Below are 22,030 nucleotides of genomic sequence, written 5' to 3' on the forward strand. Positions count from 1 at the left end.
TGACCGGGAAAGGCAGCAGCATCCCTTTGATGGCAGAGCCAAAGAAGAAAACTATCTAACTTTCCATTGCAAAGTTTCCACTGGACCAAAAACAAAACAAGCATTCAGTTTGGTTACGCTTGAGCCTGGCTTTTTAAATACTTATCTGGGCCTACTATTCTTTCTCCGGTTCTGGACGCCGCGTGCTGCGCCCTCGTGCCTTCACTCCTCTCCTGCGGCCACGCAGCCTGGCTTGGGAACATCCCTGTGCTCTGCATTTCCCAACGGTCTCCTGTGCCAGCCTGAGCCGCCTTGTAGGGTAAAAAGCTATTTGCGGGTTTAATACGATAAGGAACACAGAAAGAATATATTTCTGTTGTTTTATTTACATAAAGAGCAATGTAACTGGCTCTCCCTGTCTCACTCGTGTGCTATTAATAAAGTCCATGTGAGGAATATACAAATTTACACCACGTGTGGAACCTGTCGACATAACTAGTCTCTAGCTAGAATACTTTCCATGCCTCGTATCTCCATATAGCCCATCTTCCTGGGACATGTGACGCAGAAATGTGTCATGGGGACACATGTAGTCACTGGACTGATGAAAGGAATTCAAGGGAAGCAGAAGCAACGATACGGCTTCTTCCAAACTCCCCTCAGCTTGTTGCTACTGCTCTCTGAAAAAATAATTGAGACATGAAAAAGATGATGTTGTCCCGGCTTGGCCCTCGTTTTACCTTTCATACAGCAGGCTTTTATGTAAGGCCATATTTTTCCAGAGATTATTAAGAAAAAGGAACTAAAAATCCACAGCTGTCAGTTTTTAAAAGCAAATAATCACTCCCACGCAATGGCTGAAAGGCAAACTTGTACCTAAAGACTTGCAACCGGCATCGCTGACATGTTTCATTGTCCAATCAAAGTGTTAAAAATAAAAATAAACAGAGCCCACAAAGAGAAAAAATGCACTGGATTTTAACATTCTTTCACAATTCATAATCAAAGCTGCGGTCAGCAACATGGAGCGAGAAAGACGCTTGGTTATAAGTCATGACTTTAATCAGACAGTCTCACTGGCGTCTCATGGAAACCTTCCAAATTAAGTGGACATACAAATCAGAGACATTCAGACTAAAGATGAAACATCACAAATAAGCTCTTTTGTCTAGAATAAATAGAACCAAAACAGTCAAATGCTCAGGAAGATAACTGATACAACATTGTTCCCTTGGGCATCTTTGGTAGCGATTAACCCAGTGTGTTTTAAATGCCTAAAACAATGAAAGTTAGTGGACAAGCTATTCTAGTCCTCTGGGCATGAACTGTCCTCCTAATCTCCGCTCACCAGGGCTCCCCCACAGCCACATCCTTCTAACGCCCCGCTTCTCCCTTCCAGCCTCCAGCTGCTGACTCGCTCTATTTAATCAGGGCAGCCATCAGGAGATTCACCTACCAAATCCCAGCAACCCTCGATCTCGCTGCCGTGGCCTCTGCCGAGCTTATTCCCAACTTTTGTTTGTTACTTTCATTCATTGCGCCAAATCTAAACTCAGGCTTGTCAGCACTTCGGGGCAAAGCTCCCATCACGCGTGGCACGAATTCCGCCCCCCCAGCCCCGTCGCATAGTCAATGCACACCTTATGTAAGCCTAAGTGTCTTAACTGCCCAAAGGGACGAAGGAAAGAACAAACCACAGTCCTCAGGCCTGATTAGATTTGAAATCAAGGGTAAAACTTCCACTGGCGTCGACAGTGCTGGATCAGCCGGGAAGGGACTGATCCTGAAGGTACTGATCCTGAAGGTACTGCTGAGGGCCTCTTGAAGGGCTTGCATCTTCCCTGTGGTGAAGGATTTCACCTTAGAGATTAAAGTCCTAAAGCCAACAAACCATTTTAACGAGAACCATGAAACTCCTCCAGCAACACTTCTTAGAAAGTTACCTGTCATAAAAGACATACGGCATCAAGGACTCTTGAGACTGGGGGTCACCAGAGGGTATTTTATCTTTCTCTGTATTTTCTCCAGAAAGAATAAAGGAGACGGAAGACAAAAAGTGAGATTATGTCACAGCAGAGGAATGTCTCTATTTATAGGAAGATAAGCCTTTTCCACCAAAGTCAAGTAATCTTCAAAAGATGACTATAAACTGCATTGCCATGCACTCGAGAGAGTTTTGTATAGTCTCTCCACTTCCTCGTCAATGTTACCCTTGTACCTTATGTAAAGAAACCTACATTATATATTACGTTATATAGCTCAGCTGATCTTAACATGCCCTCCAAGTCCAGTTGCTAATTAGAATAAGGAAGAACATCAGCGTAAGTGGCAGGACTTCTGATTATGTCAGACCGACAACGGATACCTTAACAAAGAAAACAGTCAAATCACATCTCAGACATAGTGTTCCATTACCTATGGATGGATTATCTGGGCCACAGATTGACCCACTCTGTCCTCCCCCTACAGCTTCGGCTGCGTCACAGCCAGGACACAGACGCATACCTGCTGACAGTTTCCTGGTGCCTAAGGTTATCCCTGTGCTCTAAGGAGCTGCACTTACCACATTTTAAAAGATGAACACACTGAATAGTCACTGTCTCACTGGCACATGTTTTGTATTAGCCGTGGGCAATCTCCCCCCTGTCTCTCCCTGCCCTTCTTCATTATCTGGATAACTGGCTGCAGACCTTCTCCGAAGGAGTGGTTTTGGTAGTCATCATAGGGGTGTATTATGAAAGAAGGAGCTCAATCCTACTTGATATCTGAATTATAAAAACAGAAAGGCCACATAACACAAAGTTTCTGCCTTGCAGACCCCTCTATTTCAGATCTCGTTCTGCGTCCAGCAGTCAACGCTGACACTTCTACACGGGCCAGGCTCCCTCCTCTGCAGAGTTCATCAGCCCAAGGTTTGTCTGGAGGAAATCCCCACTTCAAACATGGATTTTGCTGAAGTTTGATGATGAAGAAACGTATCAAAGAAGTGATCTGCAGAAAAGGAGGGTATAGGCAGCAGTGACCTCCAGTTCTCTTTATAAACATCCTGTTGCGAAGGTGCTCTATTTGTATTTATGTTGATAAGCGACAGAGGGGCCCCAGGGTGCTAAGGCACTTTTTGGGCTCTATAGCAGCAGGAACTCCTTACTCAGTGGGGTGGAGCTGGGAGCCTTGGGCCAAAAAAAACTGGCTGGTCACTATCCAGACCGCAAGGATTTCAAAACATATGGGTACCCATGGGCTGGATCTACCCACTTGCAACACACTGCTTTCTCCCTATGCCATCTACTCCCTTCCAAAAATCCCACAATTGCTTTTATTGTGATTAGCTCAGCTCCCTTCTCTGAAGGGAAAACACATGGCACTTTTGGACTATATCTGATATAATGATTCTGTTCCCAGTTTCCAAACTCCCCTTTAACCATAGCCCAGGAAGTCAGCAAAGAGATAAATCCCACTGAGCTGCACAAACACCTTCCCCACACTGTATTCACAGGTATCCAGAGAGAAAGAGAGCAGACACACCTCAGGACGCAGGATCTGACTCAGAGATACCTAGGAAGAGTCAAGATATGGCACCAGGAACAACTCAGACCTAAGGAATTAACCTGTATCATTGGAACTGAACAAGGACCTCCGCCCATACAAGCAAGATTAACAACAAAAGCATATTTTTGCATTATTTATCCAGCAACATAAAGATATATCACATTATTTCAGAACATCTATTCTTAGCTATACCATCCTCCATGGGAGATGGAAGAAGCAAGGCTTGTAGTCATTTGGGAATAATAGGAGGTGAAGAGTTGGTAGAAAATGCACGTCTAAGAGTTATTAGTTAACAGCAGAGCCTTCCTTTCCTAGATTCTACTTTTCCGCCTTTGATAAAGTTGTTTCCTCTGTTACACCGTTATTTACCTGAGATTTGCTTATTTACTTAGCTATTAACAGTCAGGTACACAAGGGGTTGTACTTATCTTTCTACTGGATACAGTCGCTGCGAGCTTCCAAAGAAAAGTCCCCCCTGTATCAGCTACCACACATTCTGGCCAGGACTGCGACTTCTCTGAAATATCTGGTGATATAAATTCTTGGAACCAAGCGGGAAGGAGCCTTATGCCATACACGTGGGAGCGTGGCTACGCAGAGATAATACGTCAGCTTCAGGAGACTTATAACGGCAAGTTTTTTTCTTTGCTTTCAACATCTAAATATCTATAGATGGGGTGTTACTGGAAATCATGTGACTTCCTGAAGTTTAGCTTCCCCTGCTTGTAAACACATGTAGGAATTTCACTTTCTGATCGCTGGAAACTAAAAGTGAGATACTTCTCAGTAAACTTTTGCTCTACAAAAAAATTATGTTCATGAAAATAATTTCCTCAACTTACGCTAATCTTCTTAAAACTGCAATATTCAGCCATAACCTTCTTTTACAAAGCTCGGACGTGTCGGCACAAAGGTATGAAATTTTATGAATTTCATTATTTCTGGTGACATTGTCATCGACAACAACAAAAAAATACCTAAATGAAATGATAATAATTAACCGCACTCAGCTGCATTTTCTCTGAGAATTTCCGCATGCTCAGAGTGTGAGAGAACTGACTCATTCTTTATGAGGAGAGCGCAGTATAAATCCCGCTCATTATTTGTGCTGCGAGTGGTATCTACAATTCATTTATTATATGAGCTACAGGGCTCTGGTGCTTTTTCAGTAAAGTGCCATTAATATCACAGCTGGCTACGCTACACACGCCCTGCAAGATCTTGAGAAATCACGTTGCAGATTGGGTGGAAATACTTTAAATATATTTTTGTTCAACGCATTTTAGTATTTCTTCTTTGAACATGCTCCCCTGTCAAATGAAACCATCTCAGCAACTCCAGCAAGACAAAAAAAGAAAGCCGCAGCTGGAATTCAGAAATAGATATTATGCAGCACCACGAAATATTGTGCTTTGTTAAATCCTTTGTTAAAGGATTCTTTGAAGGAGCACAAGACTGGAAGTGACTCCCCTGCCGTTTATCAATCCTCCATTATCAAGGGCCGTGTTCCAGGATAACTCTCAGAACTAGCTAACGGGTTATTAATTAGTAGTCACTATTATATAAAAACAGAAACAAAGGAATAACAAAGCAACAGAAACCACGACACATGGTAGACCCCACCCAGAGCATTTCACAGATGGTCTCTGTGTTGGGAATACTGCCCATGCCTGGATCTGCCATCAGTCTGCCCCGTTCCACCACTGGACCATCCGCAGCAGAAAAATCTCTATGTAGCAGTATGTGTTTGTATAAACAAAGAAAAAGATGGCAATATACAGGGAAGACGAAAGGAGAAGGGAGGTGAGGAAAGGAACAAATGAGTTGACACGTAGTACATCAAGCTTGAAAGAACTTGTCAAGGCCTTATCCTGCTACTGATCAGTTGCTGTAGTTAGCTGAGCTGCTCCGCCTTTCCGATAAACTAAAACGAATCCCATTTCGTTTCAGTGCCATTCGTATCCAGACTTATGTGCGTGTCTGGCTGTCTCTAGGATATACATTAGGAAACTGATGGAAAGCACCTGATAGCATCAGTCAGATAAGATGGCTGATGTTCCCTCTACAGTCCAAAAGGCTGTAAAAATATAAAAATAATATTTTGGGCTGAGATGACTCAGAAATCAGCATCAACTTGCCAACTTGGAAGGCCCTAGGATGTTTGCTTCAAATAGTATCTTGGTAACAAATTCGTATGTCACATTCACATACACAAATCCATACATAATGAGATTAAAGGTCACAGCTCCTTAGGAGAAGCCCTGTTAATACTGAAATACAAAAAAAGTCTGCTGCCTACAAACAGAAAACTTATAATCCAAAGGCACTTCATTAAGTGAATTGATCTGTTTCTACAGCTACGCTCCATAGCAGCCTGTAGCAAAAAGAACCCCCCCTTTCTTTTCTTTTCATGCTTTTTATCTGGCATTTTTATCATGCCTGGCTTTCAACTGGGAGCATTACATTCTGGGTCAAAGACTTATTCTGAAGACTTACACGTTTTGGATAGGCCAAAAACAGGGGTGGTTTTTGTCCAGGAAAAGTTCCCTTTGGTATCTAGGAGCTCCATTAGGAGGACAGGAACGAGCCCTTACATTACATATCGTCAACCAACGTGTGAACCTGATAACAGTTTATTTTAAGGGTGCCATCACAGAGACGAGCTCTACAATCAGCAGTAACAGGAAGAATTAAGAATAGGAATAGTCAGACTGCATGTGAGAATCAAAAATTCCTGCCAGTCCTCTAGAAAAATTTCCCTGCAAGGAGGATGCCATCTACCTTGAGATGTTTATAGATAGCATCAAAGAAGAAACCAAACAAATTTACTAACAGAAGTAAATTGGAGATTAAGTGTACCTAAAGAGATGGTCAGCTACAGGGCCGGATTATTGCTGGGCTAAAGGCACCAATCGCTTGAGCCATGACACAAGCTGGCCATGAACATCCTGTAAGATGCCCCTAGCCCTTTTCTTCACCTTGCATAGTCACGACTTGCATGTGAAAACTATGACAATTTCAAGCTTCACGATGAGATCTGTACTTTTTTCCCATGGGTTATTTTGCAGACTGGAAAAAGGTATTTGGGGAAGTGTTTGGGAAACTAAAGTCACATGCTTTGAGGTGAAAAACCAGCCTGCCTGAATCCATATATTCTGAGCTCAGCATTAACAGAAGTTATCAGTTTCTTACAAGAAAACACAATATGCTTTGGAAGTGAAAACAAACTTCCACACGATTGGAGCAGAAACCTCGTACTTAATTTCTGTGCATTTGACACGAAATACAGAAACCTCTGATTTAGAGTTCAGTGTGTTTCAATGGATTCCAAATAGCCTCAAGGGCAGCTTCAAAACTAAAGGTAATTATGAAAATAAAACCTCAAATTTCTCAAACAAACCAAACGCTTGGTTTAACCCTGAAAAGAAACTTGTGGAGGCTGGTCCATGCTGGATCAACAGAACTGGAGATATGGGCTGGTTCTGCACCAATCTGATCATGTCTGAAGCACGTCTGGGAACAATCTCTATGGCTTGCACTTAAGAAGTATGCAGGTAAAAGCTTTAACTGAGTCTTACCTACAAATTCAGTCTGGACCATCCTACAAAATTAGATACCTTCAAGAGCAAAGCTCCCAGGGCCCTTGCCACAGAGGTCTGAAGATTAGGTGTCACTTGCTTGACCAATTAGCTGCTATTTGAAACTGTACAGGCTTGGCATAGGTTAATTTAGTCATTAAAAAAGTTCACAGAGTCTTTATCTGTCTAGAAACAAGCAGCAGCAGACAGTTTCCTTGCTCAGAAGTCTCTAGGTTTGCCTCACCGGTGGGTTTAAGACTCAAGACACCCTACCCTCTCCTTGCTCTCAGGGTCTCGCTCACAACACTGTCTCCTGAATTCCTCCCTCTCTACCATCTGTGGCTCTGGGACAATATTTTAGTCCCTGTAACAGTAACTGGGGCAAACAGGCAACTTGGTTCTTCCTTGCCCTGTGGCCAGCACTGGGTCGTGGCACCTAGCTCAGCACTGGAGCAGGACCAGTCCCTCCATCTTTGAGCCTGAAACACAACACCCAGGAAGCCCACTGGCTGCAAAAAGCTCCCTGTCCGTGAATACCCCCCAACACAAAACTTTTAAATAAATACCATACAATAGTGTTGACTTTACCTCTGCATTGTACTTAGGACATGGACACCATTAGATATTGCACCACACAGACCTAATGTTTGCTTTTCTGTGATGGTCCGTGTTGGCTTATCAACCTCCAGGCCCATTTTCCACTCCTGACTTGCACCTGTGCTATTGCTGTACTCCCTCCTAATTGCCCCAAATCTATTGCTTGTCTCTTCCACACCCTGGGATTTTTCAAGATATCCATTTCGTGGTGCTGATACTCCTCTTGTACCGACACTAGTTTGGTAGTATAAAAGCCCACCTGAATTACCAGCACTGTTTATTTCCTGTGGTTTCCAGAGGAGAGTTCAGCAGATTTCCAAACCTCAGAGGCTTGGCTGCGTAAAGACTCATACTGTAGAGTCTCAGACACAGGAGGTGACACAGCAATCTGATGCTTACAAGGTGGTTCTGTGGGGATTTCCAAGAAATAAGGCTCCCATCAGCAACTAAGGCACTGCAAGTCCCTGGTCTGGGCTGAACATTTACACCAGTCATAAACCCTTATTACTGCTGACACGAAAAACCTCCAATATTCAACATTTAGAGATCTTTACCAAACATTCCTAAAATTTAAAATGTTTTTTCTTAATGACAATATACAAAATTAGTATCATAAGTTACACTAATTTTCTGGTCTGCTTGTATTTTCCACTTTTTTTCATAGTATGAGTAAGCCACCAAAGTTCCAAACAACAGTGGTTTACTCTTAACACACGTAAATTCAGGGCCTAGCTTTAGTAGCTTTTGAAACACCAGGACACTACTAAAGGAGGCCATTTGGAGACTTACTCAAAGACAACTACCTTATTTCTGTGCACACCGTAGCTGTATAGACATTACTCTGGCCACACATGAATTCCACCAACACCTAGGTTAGCTTCCACACCAAGGTATCCAGCTCAGCGGCAGGGGCTTCTCACAGAAGAGAAGTGCAAGCATGTTCCTCAAACCTCTCGGGAGAAGAATTTGACCTTCCAAGTTAAGACTCAAAAATATCACTACAACCTTAAAAAGCCTCCATCTCTTCCCATCGACACTGTTGAATCTTATTTTTGGTTAGCAGATCCTGTTTCCCACAGACCTGCCTCTCCTCCCCTTCTCCTTGTCCCACATCCCTCCCTCCAGAGCTTTCCTTGCTCCCATCTCCCTAATCATCTCGGGCTCGTTTCCAGAGATCTGCTTTTAAAAATACAGCAGCGTGCTATAAACACATTAGGCTTGTCAGCTTTAAAACTTGCTCGAGTTACTGTTTCCGAGGCAGGAGAGGGGAAAAAGGGTATTCCAAGGGGACCCCCTTGACGTGACCATTCATCTGCCTACATCAGCAGTTCCCAAGCTTGTCAGCTTGCAACCTCATTTCCGGGCTCGTGACCTCTCTTCCATCAGCGCTCCTCAGGGTCGCGACCCTAACTTTGGAAACTTCTCGGCTGGATCAGTCAAAAGTGACGCCTCAAGAATAATTTTCCAGTCGGTGCCATGTTTGTTTACGCTCCTGAGCGGCGTGATTACCCTGAAGTTCAGGTTCAAACTTGTCTCTTTGCTTGTTTGTAAGTCTGGAAAGAATTTCTGGGTGTCACTCAGCCAGCAGATAGTGAACTCTGTAACTTTTGACTGTTCTGGTTAGAGGCAATTACATCCCAACTGACCTGGTATGGCATTAAGCACTTGGCTGCAAAGTTCAGCTGTGCCTGGATGAAGCGGGGATTTTGCTTCTCTGCGGAGTCTGGAAACATCATTGTTTTCTCTACTTGCATGTCACGATCATTCAGTTACTGTCCCCAAATCGCTCCTTTTACAGTGACGTGGTTTCATCTACCACACCGTGCATCCTCCCTGCCTCACACACGCACGCAACTGGATGAGCTCTCACAGCTGCTTTGCTGCACATCAGTTTGCCTTTCTCTTTACAGTCATTGAGAACGTGCGGTTAGGGAAAATTTTAATATTCAGGTTTCTGACTCCGCTTTGCCATCTTTGCTCACTGGTAAAAAAGGTGCGGGGGAAAAGAAGAAAATGGTAAAGTGCTTTGAATGGATCTTGAAAATATTACAAAAACGGCTAAAGTCTCAGAACATTCACAGTCTGGATGTGCTACAGCTAGTCCTGCTTTGGAGTTTCCCTGGAATTAAAATAATTGGGAACTTTTCAACTACCTGTTTTCTCTTATTTTCACATCATATCCTTACTCAGCCTACGTGTCCTTGTAGGGGTGATTCTGGCTCTTGCATTAAAGGCCAGATCCTTTGGCTTTGCTGCCCACAGAATGTCTCTCACATGCTGCTCTCTTACTCTAAGCCTAAAGCAATTGTTTAACTTTCTATTTGACCTCAGTGTATTTTGGTGTTACTGTTTTTCAATTTAAACAGCCAAGAGATATCTGCCTAGACACACCAGGCTGGAATTTGGGGAATGTAAAGTGGAAGCTTAGCCGTAGTGGCAGCACCTGGGAGCAGCCAGCCTTCATACCCACCTTTGGAAAACACAGAATATAAGTCTCAAGTCCAGGGGGAACCAGTTCATACGAATCTCTGAAAGGACCTACCACCATCCGTGCAGTTGAAGGGATCAAGTTACTGAAGAGCAGTAGAGGAGAAAGACATTTGGGGTCTGTGCTTTTGCACCACTCAGGCACGCGTGAGTACACGAGGCAGTCGGGTACAACCCCTTTTTGCAATTATTCAGTCCCCATATGAGGTTTAAACATCTGACTTTGGTTGTTGCCAATAAAAGAGATTAGGCTGAAAAGGTTTCAGCATGAAAGGCAACCACTGAAGCCAACATCAGGGCTTCTCTTTCCCTCAAGTATGAGGGCAAAGCCCCACGGCTTGGTAGTACAGGCCAGCAAATGAGGAAAACGAAGTCATGCCTTGTTAGAATGAAGCTTGCTGAGTGCCAGAGCACATCAGCAACAAGGAGAAGTTTCTGTTTGGGCCTGTAATGATTTGCATGAGACCATCACTTGTTTGCTACTATAGAGCACTTTCAGAAGGGCTGCTGATCCCTACTGAATTGCAGATGGTTTTCTCTTTCTTCCTGTCTTTTGTTGACACACTGTGCTTATAAGAGTGCACCAAGGTCAGGTTTGCCTTCCGCCTTTCTCTTGGGCCATTATGAAATGGAAAACTGGTGGAAATGTCAAAGCGATCAGGCTTGAGGAGCTGGTGTGGTTACTGCTACAGAGTTGAGTATAGTCTGAAAAATCTGCCCAAGACTTCTCCAATTTCAGCCGGGGGGTTCAGATGGACAGGAGATTTCAGGTTTGTGGGGAGTTGTCTGGTCGTGCTTGGATTTTTGCCTTAAAAAAAAAAAATAAACTGGATTTGCTTCAACTAGAATGGAATTTAAATTTTTGCCGGAGAGAGGAGGACAGATCCCAAATCTGCAACACTAATCCAACCTCATGATAAGAACACGTGCATCTTCATGAGTAATGTTCTACAAAAAGGAAAAACTGCACTGTTAAATGGAAAAGAGATAGCAAAATCAAAATAATCTTATTCATCCTGGTAATGCACAACTCTGCGTAGACCAGATGGAATTTAGTAAAACAAAGCAGGTAGACAACTGAGAAGACTTTGACCAGTATAGGAAATTAACCCTCCTTTTGAAGAAAAGACCCACTATCAAAGGTTCATGGCTGAAAAACTAATTGCACCATAGCCATTGTAGCTACGTAGCATCTGTATAATCAGGTTAGACTCCCATTTGATTTATCAAATGCGCAAGCTCTTGTTTCAGTAGAGTATGGAAGCACACTTTGAAGTGCATATTTCATATCTGGATGAAGTTCTCATGTACAGGTGCAACATTTGTAAAGCATCCAAGAAAATACAAAGGGGCCTTTTAAGAGAGAGACTCCCCCCAGCTTGGAACAGAGGTTCTTCTCTTGAAGATTACAAGACCATTCAGCTAATGTTTGGTCTCTTCCTGCTGATCAAAAGAATCCAAACAGCACATAGAAGTGTTGGAAGGTGGTAGATTCAATCTTGTCAAAGATACATTCAGGACTTTTTTCTAGTAGCAAGGTCAAACGCTTTAGCGATCCACTAGAATATGACACCGGCAAATATTTTTTAGAAAAGGTGGATGTCAAAGGATAAGGAAGTGGAGTTCAGCTAGATCTCCACCACAGCTTTCGAAGACATAGCGGTTCGTGTAACTAAACATCCAGAGGTCTCTCCTGCCACTGCCAGCACAGACAAGACTCCAGCAGATATCTTCAATATGTGCGTTTGAGACTTCGGGGTACCAGAAGGCCTACCCTTAAAAAAGAATAATTTGGGGAAGATATGTAAAAGATGAAAGTGCTTTTTTTTTTTTAAAAAAAAAAAAAAAAGAGAGAGAGAGAAACCTTGCATGCAATCACATAGCAGCCGCAAAGCGAGGGATGAAGAGAAAGTCTAAAGTGAGCTCTGCTGGCCACTCTGACAGCCCTCCCAGAGGAATGAGAGTCGAGCTGGCACATCTTGGTAAGGCTCCCGCTGCCAAGGGCTGTACACAAAATGATGCTAAAGGACCCATTCTGCTCAATTTATTACAGGAAAGATAGTCAATGTTGGCTCATTTTACTCATCTATCAGTTGTGAATCTGTGCCCATTAACCATATAAACTATATATGGAGAAAAAACAGCTGGTGAAAGGATCTTGCAGAGAGGCATGGGAATTCACTAAAAATCTGTAATTCTGAGTAAGAATGACTGTCAGAAAGTTCACAGGGCCTCTTGTGTGATCCTCCACCTGTCAATGGGAAAGGAGCTATACAAAATAAGATCTTATTTGTGAAACTGAAAAATCCACGTAGTCCTTGAAAGGAGGAGATGAACTCTTTGAAATAACAAGGATGTAAAAGGAATAATCTGGCACAGTTTGTTACTTCTTGCCCTTCATCGGCATATTATTCCCTAAACCAGCCCAGCAGAAAACAAAGAGAGAGACATGGAAAATGAGTGCAACTAGGCATCAGCACAAGAGCAGCGAGTCTTACTCCACCAGTTCTCAACTTAAGAGCCTTAACTGTATTACACGATGACAGCAGATCGCATCAGAGACACCAAATCTTCAGTCCCAAAGACAGAAACATTTTATCCACATCTGGGAAGTGACTGTGATCCTGCAGACCTGGAGGCTGATGAAATTGAGACAACTTTCTTTGGAGGTGCTGAAAGGCACAAATACCAAAAGACAACCAGGGAACCTGAAACTTGTAGTGCACGAGACTATATGAATCAACGGAACAGCCCAGTGATACTGGTGTGAAGCAGCCAGGAGGGGAAAAAAAAAAAAAGAAAAAAGAGACGAGAGGCCATGGGTATCTGAACACGTTTACATTCAGCGTAGCATTATCCACGTCTCATGCACAAAAGCAGGACCTATTTCTGTGCACTACCCTTGAAGAACATTGCAACATTGCCTTATGACATGATACTCACTCACGAGACGGGCACTTCTCTAAATTAAGTGCTTTCTAACACTGGATAGTCTTTCTGACTTGCTTTTTTAGTGGACGCTTTTTTAAATAGCTTGCTGTCCAGTGACTTGGAGTCACATGCTTGTGCCATTGATCATTCAGAGAGTATTTCACAAATTCTTTGGGAAAATACTCAGACTTGCCTAGATAAATAACAGAGCTACGCCTGTCACAAACTCCCTTCTCTGCCTGGAACAAACTGAAGACAGGGGGAGATGTTTCCACAGTCAGCACCAGAGCTAAGACTAAGGAGTGAAAGGTGCTCACCTGTAAGTTTGAGCTCCAGGGCTATTGCTAACAAGCAGAACAGCCAGAATAAATGGTCAGTGGATTGCCAAAGACATCCACAAGAGGAGGGTGCAGAATTGGAAGGGAGTGCTGGGATTATATCTGCCCAGCTCCTTTTGTATCAAGAAATGCATCTCTGCAGAAGAGGCCACAGAGACGGGCCAAGGGACGCAGATTGATCAGACAGACGTGGACAGACAGAGCCAGAGCTAAACCCGAGAGGGTGGCAGAGGCTGCTGGGTGGGCTCGGCCACCGTTTGGGAAGAGCAGCGGGGACTCCTCTGGCTAACGCCTGGCTGTGTCCAGTGGGTGTGAAAGGAGCTCAGAGCGATGGGATCTGAGTGAGCTGCACCGGTGTGCTTTTAGATCTCACACTTTATTAATTTCCAGATTTACATGTCACTGGTCTGGGAGCATCCACGTACCTATGGAAAGGCAGTTCCCTGTTCCCAGCTCTCCCGGTTGCATATACATAGCAAGGATAGAAAGGGGGACACAGCAGTTTTAGAGGAACAAAGTGATTTTGGGATCCTTGGAGGTCCCCTTCCTTTTCTCTGGCATGAACTACAGCACCTCGAAGAGAGCTCTGAGATGCGGTCTGTTTCCCCGCGCCCACGATGGGCCCCACTGTGGTGTCTTTCAATATGGCCCATTTGCAGCGTCCCCGTGCAGTGTTTCACGAGCTGGAAGGAGTACACAGGGTGGGTTGTTCTCGCCTCTCCTGTCCCTTGTCTACAACATATGGACAGCATATGAGAGACTAAGTGCAAGTAGGAGTCAGGTCCTGCCCCAAGAGTGACTGAGAAGTTAGTGAAATAAACTGGCTGGTAAAGGCGACTGGAAAGTCTGATGCCTGGAAGTGCAAATCTTGCAGGAGAAATCATCCCCGGAAGGAAGCTACATGCCTTTGGTTATGTCCGACACCGCCACAGGCCTCAAGCAAATACTCCAGAAGGCAGCAGGCACTCACTAGCATGAACGAAAGTGGTTCCGCGGAATCCTGCAGTCCTGCACAGCAAGTCGCCACAGAACTAAACCCCAAAATGCTTTGGCAGGGCTGACCACACGGCCATCTGCTGTGTACCACCGAGGCCTGGCAGCCTTCATCTCCTCCACCTCAGGCATCACTGCGTAGGTGGCCTGACTCATTCTCTTAGGTGTACCTGATGGACTTAAAAGAGGATTTAGGCACCCAGAATTAGGCCTCAAAACTGCACTGAAGTTACAGGGCACAGGGAAATGGTGCAAACAGCCCATTTCCTTGCTGTCCAAACGCGAGAGGATGCAACAGAGGGCCGCGAGTTCTAAGGCATAACCAGAAACCGCTGTAAAATTCCTTGCGGAAACAAGAGATCTATTTTATTTATCACAAATTTGCTAAGTAAGGTTAATACCCTGGCATTGACCCTGCCTCGTATGCCCTTAGTAATACTAGTGTGCTTTGTCCCATTAAGATTTTACAGCAGAAGAGATAACACGCGGTCGATAACCCATTATAAACAGGTACTTTTCTTCTTCTCCCCTTCCCCACAGCCCCCACCCCATTGTAGCAGAGAAGATAACGCTCCAGCCAGAGAACTTGTTTCCAATGTCAGCCTGTAACCAGCTTACGCCTGAAGAAAAAAGAGACTGATCAGCCATTGTGGTCTTTATCCTGGCAGTTGAATAGCCTGCGTGAATATCAACATTATCATAAATCACTCAATTGCTGAAAGTCATCTTCCCCTCAGAAGGAGCTGAATAGCAACCGTTTCTAAATCCTTATGTACATCCATTTACAGCAGCTGAGCTGTGGGAGTATATAGACCTATTTTTCAGCTAGCATGGTAATCAAGCCATTCCTCATTTAAGAGTGGATTCATTTGCCTCGGTATTAGTCCCAAATAATAGTTCCAGAAATTGATATGTAATCTCCAACTAAAACTAAGTTTAAGCTGAGGCCACCAGGCTCCTTTATTCCTCAAAACACATTTAAAGTCCCCAGCCAGACTCTCATCTTGGTCTGAATCTGAACATACTGCATCACAATTTGAAAGCCACCGCTTTAAACGGGTGTTTCTCAGTAGCCCCAGTCTAGCCATAAAGATCAGAATCTGTCCTTAATATCTCTGCACACTGGTACTGTGCAGAACTAGCTCCAGACTATTTATAGCTCACACTATATATAAACACTGCAGCTTCTAAAAGCATATTTTATCTTTTGGGAGGACAATGCTTTCAGAAACGTAATAAAAGGCAAAGTTTTGTTAAAAAAAAAAGAAAAAAATCTGCTCAAACCCTTAACCTGGAAGAGTGGCCCCATGCTGCCAATCAGATAATAAGCTTAATTATTACATCACACTTTATTTGTAGCTCACTGTGTAGTTAATGGTTGCAGCTTATCTAACAGGAGAAATGTGAAACCAGAGTTTTAGAACAATAGAAACAAGGCTGTCACCAGCAGGCTGCCAATGAATCACGGCCCCGCAGTCAAGTTCCCCCAGAAGGTCATCTGTAACAGAAATACATCTCCGCCTGGAGCTGGCAAAACGCTGAAAAGTGTTTCTCAGATTTACCCTAATAAAATATCCAGCAGATCCATTACCAGAACAACTTCACCTGGTTGTATTTTTAAGTTCTGTTGATTGCAAGACTTAATAGTAAAGGTTACCGAGCGAGCAGGACGCTTGCTTCTGTGCCTGGGATTCTAGAGCGGGTTTTACCTTAACCCTAAATTCAAGACCTCTAAACCTCAAGCTTTTACAAACCTTACGGGAAAAGTGATTTACTGTTCTCTTTTACATTTTCAAAAAAAGAAAAAATTATTTTTAAACACTAAGTAACTTTCTTCCATACCATTCAGAACTGAAACCCTGAAACCACGACAGACAGCGAGGTCTGTGAAAAGGATTCGCCAAGACACAGAAAGCAGCGCTGACGCTTTCATGTCCAGAGAGATATGCAGAAAAAGAACAAGGAAGTACAAAAAAAAAAAAAAAATCAGGTACTACCTGTGCCATAAATATGGAAACTGGTTTTGCTCATACATAATTATTTTGAAGTAACTGCTCTGTCTGCAGCTTAAAGACAAAAAAAAAAATTTCTTCTGCTGCACTCGCAAAAGAGCTCCAGATTTTCTGCAAGAGGGAAAAGAACAGATGATGGGGGGAGCTGTTCTTTTCAGACGAATGTCATTGGCACAAACAGCTGGCAGTTGGTAGCATATTATTTATACGTGCAGTTGCTCATGTTTTTTAACAGATAAGAAAGCAATATCTCATTTGCAATTCAGGTGAGGCACATGAGTGGCTCTACAGCGCCACTGGCCCCTGGGCCATGTTTCTTATCGTATCAGAAACATCTGTCACGGTGCAAATGAGTTCATTATGAAAGCATATCAAATATGCAGTTTCAGGATGAGACAGCAGCCTGCAAAGGAACCAGAAAACCAGCCTCCCCCTGCAAAAGCTGGGATGGTCTGTCCCATAGTCACCAGCTGGGAGGAGGGCAAGCACTGGGAGGGGTACGAGGGAGAAAAAGAGAGAGAAACCTCGGAAGTGTCACGATTATAAATTATCCCTTCTGTAGGAGCCGACTGCGTCTGAGAACGGGCTTGCTCAGGAGGGCCTGGCGGTTCACACAGAGCATGCAGACACGCTGCAAAATGATTGTCACATCGCTCCACACCAAGTCCTCTGCTCCTCCAGGCTGCAACGGACCTCACTAATGCTGGCCTTTGCGGTCCAGAGGACTTTCCTTGACAAAATACCAATAGGACGGCTACAAAAGATACATGGGGAGGTGGTCAGCGTGGGGGTTACAATTAGAAGTGCACTTGTGGGGGCTCCGTGGCCAGAGATGGAAACGAATCCATTTTAAGGGCAGCAGACTGTAAGATGACAGGAGCTTCCACTTCCAGGGAAGTCAAGGTGCATCTTTGATCCCGGCTGAGAAGAAAAACAGGATGCATTGGAAACCGCTCACACCCCCACGTTCATCTCCGCTGTAATGCTGCACCTGGCACAAATTTAGAATGCAATGATTTGTAATATGGGCCGTGTTTGTCTCTAGTGGTGTTCTCCAGGGCTGGGTCTCATACCCCTGTGAGTACAACAACGTTTTTGTCCTCTCTTTAGCAGGGACGAAGTCAGCTCAAGGTGACTTCAGAATCCCTTGTGCCTAGAAGAGGCCTAGAAATGCCTGTGTAGCTCTGGAAGCAGGCGGCTGGATTGAGACCCCCATCTGTGTCGCGCTGAGTCACCGCTACCTGCTGTGCCTTTGGGCTTTTATTGAAAAATACAAGAGAAAAACGACCGTGTCTTTTGCTCTTGCTGAGAAACCCCTCTGAACTTCAGCTGATGCACAGGGGAGAGCTGCGGACAGACCCTGGGCTGGACCATTACCTTCTTTAGCCCCTGCACAGCAGCCAGGCACACGCTGCCTTTTCTGTCCCATCAGAGACCGCTTTGGTGAGCCTGTGATGGCGGCGGCTGCTGCACTTGTGGATAAAATGTGAAACATCCTCATTTTCCCCCCCAAAGGAGTACTAAAACCAGGCACGCGGCTTAAGGAAAACAGAGAAAAATACCTATTTTAACTTTGCTTCTAATCACAAAACATATATTCTTAAATATGCATACATCGGCAGAAACAGTGGGTAAGGGCTCCCGTTCTAAAACAAACAGAAACATGCACTTTGAGCCCTCATATGAAATGGCAGTAAAAGCCCAACCCAATAATTATTTTCCTTGATTTTGAGCCAGACGAGGCACAAGACAAATAAGTCATCAAGGACAAATAAAAGGAGGTTCATTCATCGCATTCAGGGCTGGAATCTTTAATGGTCACCAAATGAACTAAGATAACTAAGTAACCATTGTAAATATTAATCTTTAAAGGAAAACAATACTCCCAACAACAGGAAGCCTGATAAGACATTGGATGTTGCCATCAGTGTTATGGAGTCTCTCTAATTTCCTTAGTTTTTTCTTATGCCTGTAGAGGGATCAGGAAGGGGAACATATGGTATCTCTCAAAGGAAGTAAATTAACATTATTAATAGCTAATGTGGGAGAGGTGAAACAGTGATTGTTCGTGGTGGTTGTTATTGTGCTTTTGTTGGGGGGGGGGGGAGCCTGCCTGCTAGTGAGTTTAAGCGCTCAAGCCAAATTCAAAATCTTGTATTTATAAACAGAGATCTGATAACAGTTGCCTAAGCATCCATGATGCTTTGCCAGCGCACGCACGTCAAGCTGATCTGAAAGGGACTGTGTCTTGGGGTTTGTCCTAGGAGTTAGCTAACGCAGATGAGAACTTATGGCACGGTGCCTGCTCCCGGATGACTCCTCACGTGGACCCTCATGTTCTTCTTCGCATTAGTTTAGTTTGAAGCAGAAGGAACGAGGATGGGTAGACCGGCACTTCTGAGGAAGAGCTGTCCTCTGGCATCCACTGAGGCAGCTGGTCAAGGGGCCATTGAGGAGGTGGGTTCTCACAGGCAGCGGTCACTGACATGGGACATCTACTGTCAAGTGCACAGTGATGGCATCAGCGGGTTTCTGAGGGCCGTGCAGCAGTGTGATATGCAAGTGGGAGAATTATTTTGTGGGAAGCGATGATAACAAAGTGCTGTATTAGGATGGATTGAACTGGTGACCTGGAAGGGTCTCTCAGAGTCCTGGGACCGCTTGCAGTTTCCCTGCACTAAGAGAATAATTTCCCTTTCTCAGGCCTCTGCTTTCATCTCTCTCCCAGAGTATGTAGAGTATTTATTTACCCTAAATAACATTGACACTTAAAGAATATACGTTGTAAGCCGTTGCTACTCAAGAGAACGGGACCGTGATCCCAGCCTCAGCTCTGTTTGTCCCAGAGCACCTGAAAGCATAAAATGCATTTCTGATTTTCTCAAGAGATCCTATACTTCCTGCTTTCTTCTCAATCATGAAAGCCTGAGACAATTCCTAGCTGTCCTGGCAGAGGTGGACTTCATGACACCTTTCATGCTGAGATGATCTGCAAAATTGGCAGATCTCAGTAAAAACAAGAGGACTTGATTAAAATTACCCAGTGAGCTCAGTAGATACAAGCAATTTCTGGGGAAATTGTTCAATAAACTCTTTAGAAAGAAAACAGTGAATTTTTGGTATAATTAATTCACTGAATCTTAATAAAAATTGAGTAGCCCAGTAAGAAAACCTCATGCTTCAGGGCACGTGGTGATTGCTTTATACAGACAAAGGAATTCTCTCTGCCCTTGAAAGCTTATACTTCAACTGCAAGTTGACAGCTGGATTTTGGTTTCTAGGCCTGAAGAGGACAACTTGAATACCTTAAGACAGTATAGACTTCAGCTAAACTTAGACAGGTGCAACTGCTCCGTAAGGAAACCATACAACTCTCCTTGAAGAGAGAACTCAGTAAACTCTGATTATGTTTGTGTCTTAAAGCTGGTCTAAAATACCTCTTCCTGGGTGATGATGGGATATTTTATTTCTTAAGAAACTCATCACATTGACCAAAAAGTTCATGAAAGGCTGACAGGGCTGTGCATTGTTTGCTGGCGCTGTAGAGTTATATGACAAGGATAAATTGTTCTCTGTGCTGAAGCCTGGGTGGTTTATAACATCGTGAAGTTTTCCACACTGCCAATTTTAGGGCCCTTTAGTATTTCAAGTTATGTAAACTTATAATAAAACTGTTCCTCCTTGGCTCTGAAGAATGGGACTTTCTGCTCAATCAGGACAGGGCTGAATTCCAGACACGAAAGGGAGGATGCTTTCGTGATGGCTTAAGAGAGGACATTTCCAAAACATCTATAGCAGTATGAGAAGACAGATGTTTAGCCAGGAGAGTTCTACAATCAGGTGAGATACTACCTCAAAGTTAAGTGCGTCAAACCAGACTCTTTAGTGACTGAAAGGCTTTCTGAGAAACGTAACAAATCTGCATATCTTCATAATCTTCACTACCAATACGATGACATCACCCTGATGATTACAACTCATTACGTTGTGGTCACCCATTCCCTACTTTTTGCCTGTCCCCACCTTCCATCCATGTTGGGCACCAAGTGTGGTTGGTTGGTGGTGGCAGATGAAAACAATTCTACTCTAAAACCACCACAACCTCGGCAAGAAAAGCAAGTTACAGTGTGCTTCCAGGGAATTACAACACCAAGTCGAAAAGCCTAGAGATCTCAAAAGACAGGTAAGGCCTTGTCTCACCCTGATATCAGTGGGATCTTGGAGGGTGTGAGTCTGTGGCAGCTGGAGACCATGAGCAGCACTGGGCCATGCAAAGGGCACACACACAGTTAACCCCTGCACAAAGCTATTGCTCACTTCTGACCCATTTTCTCTCCTTATCATGTAATTAATCACACTTTGCAAGAGCTTCTTCATGGAAGGAGTGAGTTGTCTGGGGGTGGCTGTGATTACTCAGTTGTAACTTGTACTCTCCACCTAAGGCAGGGGAGTATGGGGAAATACAGCACTCCTCCGTCCCCACGCACCCCCCTTGGACCTTGGGCCCGGGTGCAGGAGCCGTCCCTCTTTCCCCGTGGCACATGAGAGCAAAGGGCAGAGTTGTCTTCTGCCCTGCTCTTGACCGGAGCAGCGGCACCCGGAGCAAGACATCAGATGACGGTAACAGGTTATTTGTGGTAAAGCTCAGCAACTTGATTACTAATCTCTGGAAACGAGGGGGAAGCTAAGGAAGGATTTTGACCCTGCGGATGCGTCTCAGCAGCGCGGGCACACAGTGCCTCCCAGGGCCACCCTAGGGAAGTGTGCCTCCAGGGCACTCCTCCCGTACCCCAAGTCAGGGCATGGCTGTAATGCCACAGGCCAATTTATAGGACAAATATTGAGGATAATTAAGGATAATCTCTGCTTTAGGTGTCTTGTAAAGAAGGTCAGGTACTCTCTTTCCTTGCCAGATGTGATGAAGTTAGGCAGCTCCTCTTAATAGCAGGTACTTGTTTCTCATAACAAATAACAGTAAAAACCCCTATCTAGATCCTAAGGGTTTCCTAGATTTAATCTTCTCAAAACTCAGGCAAGATCATTACGGTGAGTTCTGCCTCTAAAGAGCCATAACAGTGAATTGCATTACCAGCACCAGTCTTCTGCTGGTATATGTTTTCCTTACTGTACCCACGCTAGCAAATACAGAGAGGTGCTATACTATTTATGTCCTGAGCTCAGACAATAACATCCTTTCAAATAACTTGGCAGGTCAGGGTAGACTAGATAGTCACATGAAAGCAAAGGAGGAATCTGCCCCAGCAACTTCTGCTATTTTTTTTTTTTTTTTGCAGTCTGCTGATTTCATAATATTTGGTCATAAGATGTTGTTTTCGATACTCACTTACTATCATGACGGGCTTCTTCCTAAATAGCCTTTGGGTAACAGACATTTGCATTGCTGGCAAAGTGGAGAAGCTGGGACTAACCAATTCCTGCTCTTGAAAGATCCCACCCAAGGGGGCTTGAGAGGGCATGTGTTGCATGATCTCTTCTGCCTATGGATGTGACAGCTGACACAGGAGGAGGTCTGGTAAAATGGCATGTTCCACCCTCTGTTTCACAA

General features: G+C 44.1%; 1 protein-coding gene and 1 long non-coding RNA gene across 2 annotated transcripts in view; one reads left to right on the forward strand and one right to left on the reverse strand.

Moving 5' to 3' along the window:
- SLC6A6 (solute carrier family 6 member 6) overlaps positions 1–4,019 on the reverse strand; it is a 118,206-nt gene extending 114,187 nt beyond the window's left edge. The window contains exon 1 of the mRNA XM_063348202.1: positions 3,898–4,019. The gene's annotated coding sequence lies outside the window, so the exon portion shown is untranslated. The remainder of the gene's footprint in view (positions 1–3,897) is intronic.
- A 151-nt stretch (positions 4,020–4,170) lies between these two features.
- On the forward strand, positions 4,171–20,108 carry LOC134521595 (uncharacterized). Its single transcript, XR_010072815.1, has 3 exons — positions 4,171–4,441; positions 10,070–10,337; positions 14,993–20,108. It is a non-coding gene; the product is annotated as an uncharacterized LOC134521595 (long non-coding RNA).
- The last annotated feature ends 1,922 nt before the right edge of the window (positions 20,109–22,030 follow it).

The sequence above is a fragment of the Chroicocephalus ridibundus genome, chromosome 10 (genome assembly GCF_963924245.1).
Source record: "Chroicocephalus ridibundus chromosome 10, bChrRid1.1, whole genome shotgun sequence".
Classification (NCBI taxonomy): domain Eukaryota; kingdom Metazoa; phylum Chordata; class Aves; order Charadriiformes; family Laridae; genus Chroicocephalus; species Chroicocephalus ridibundus.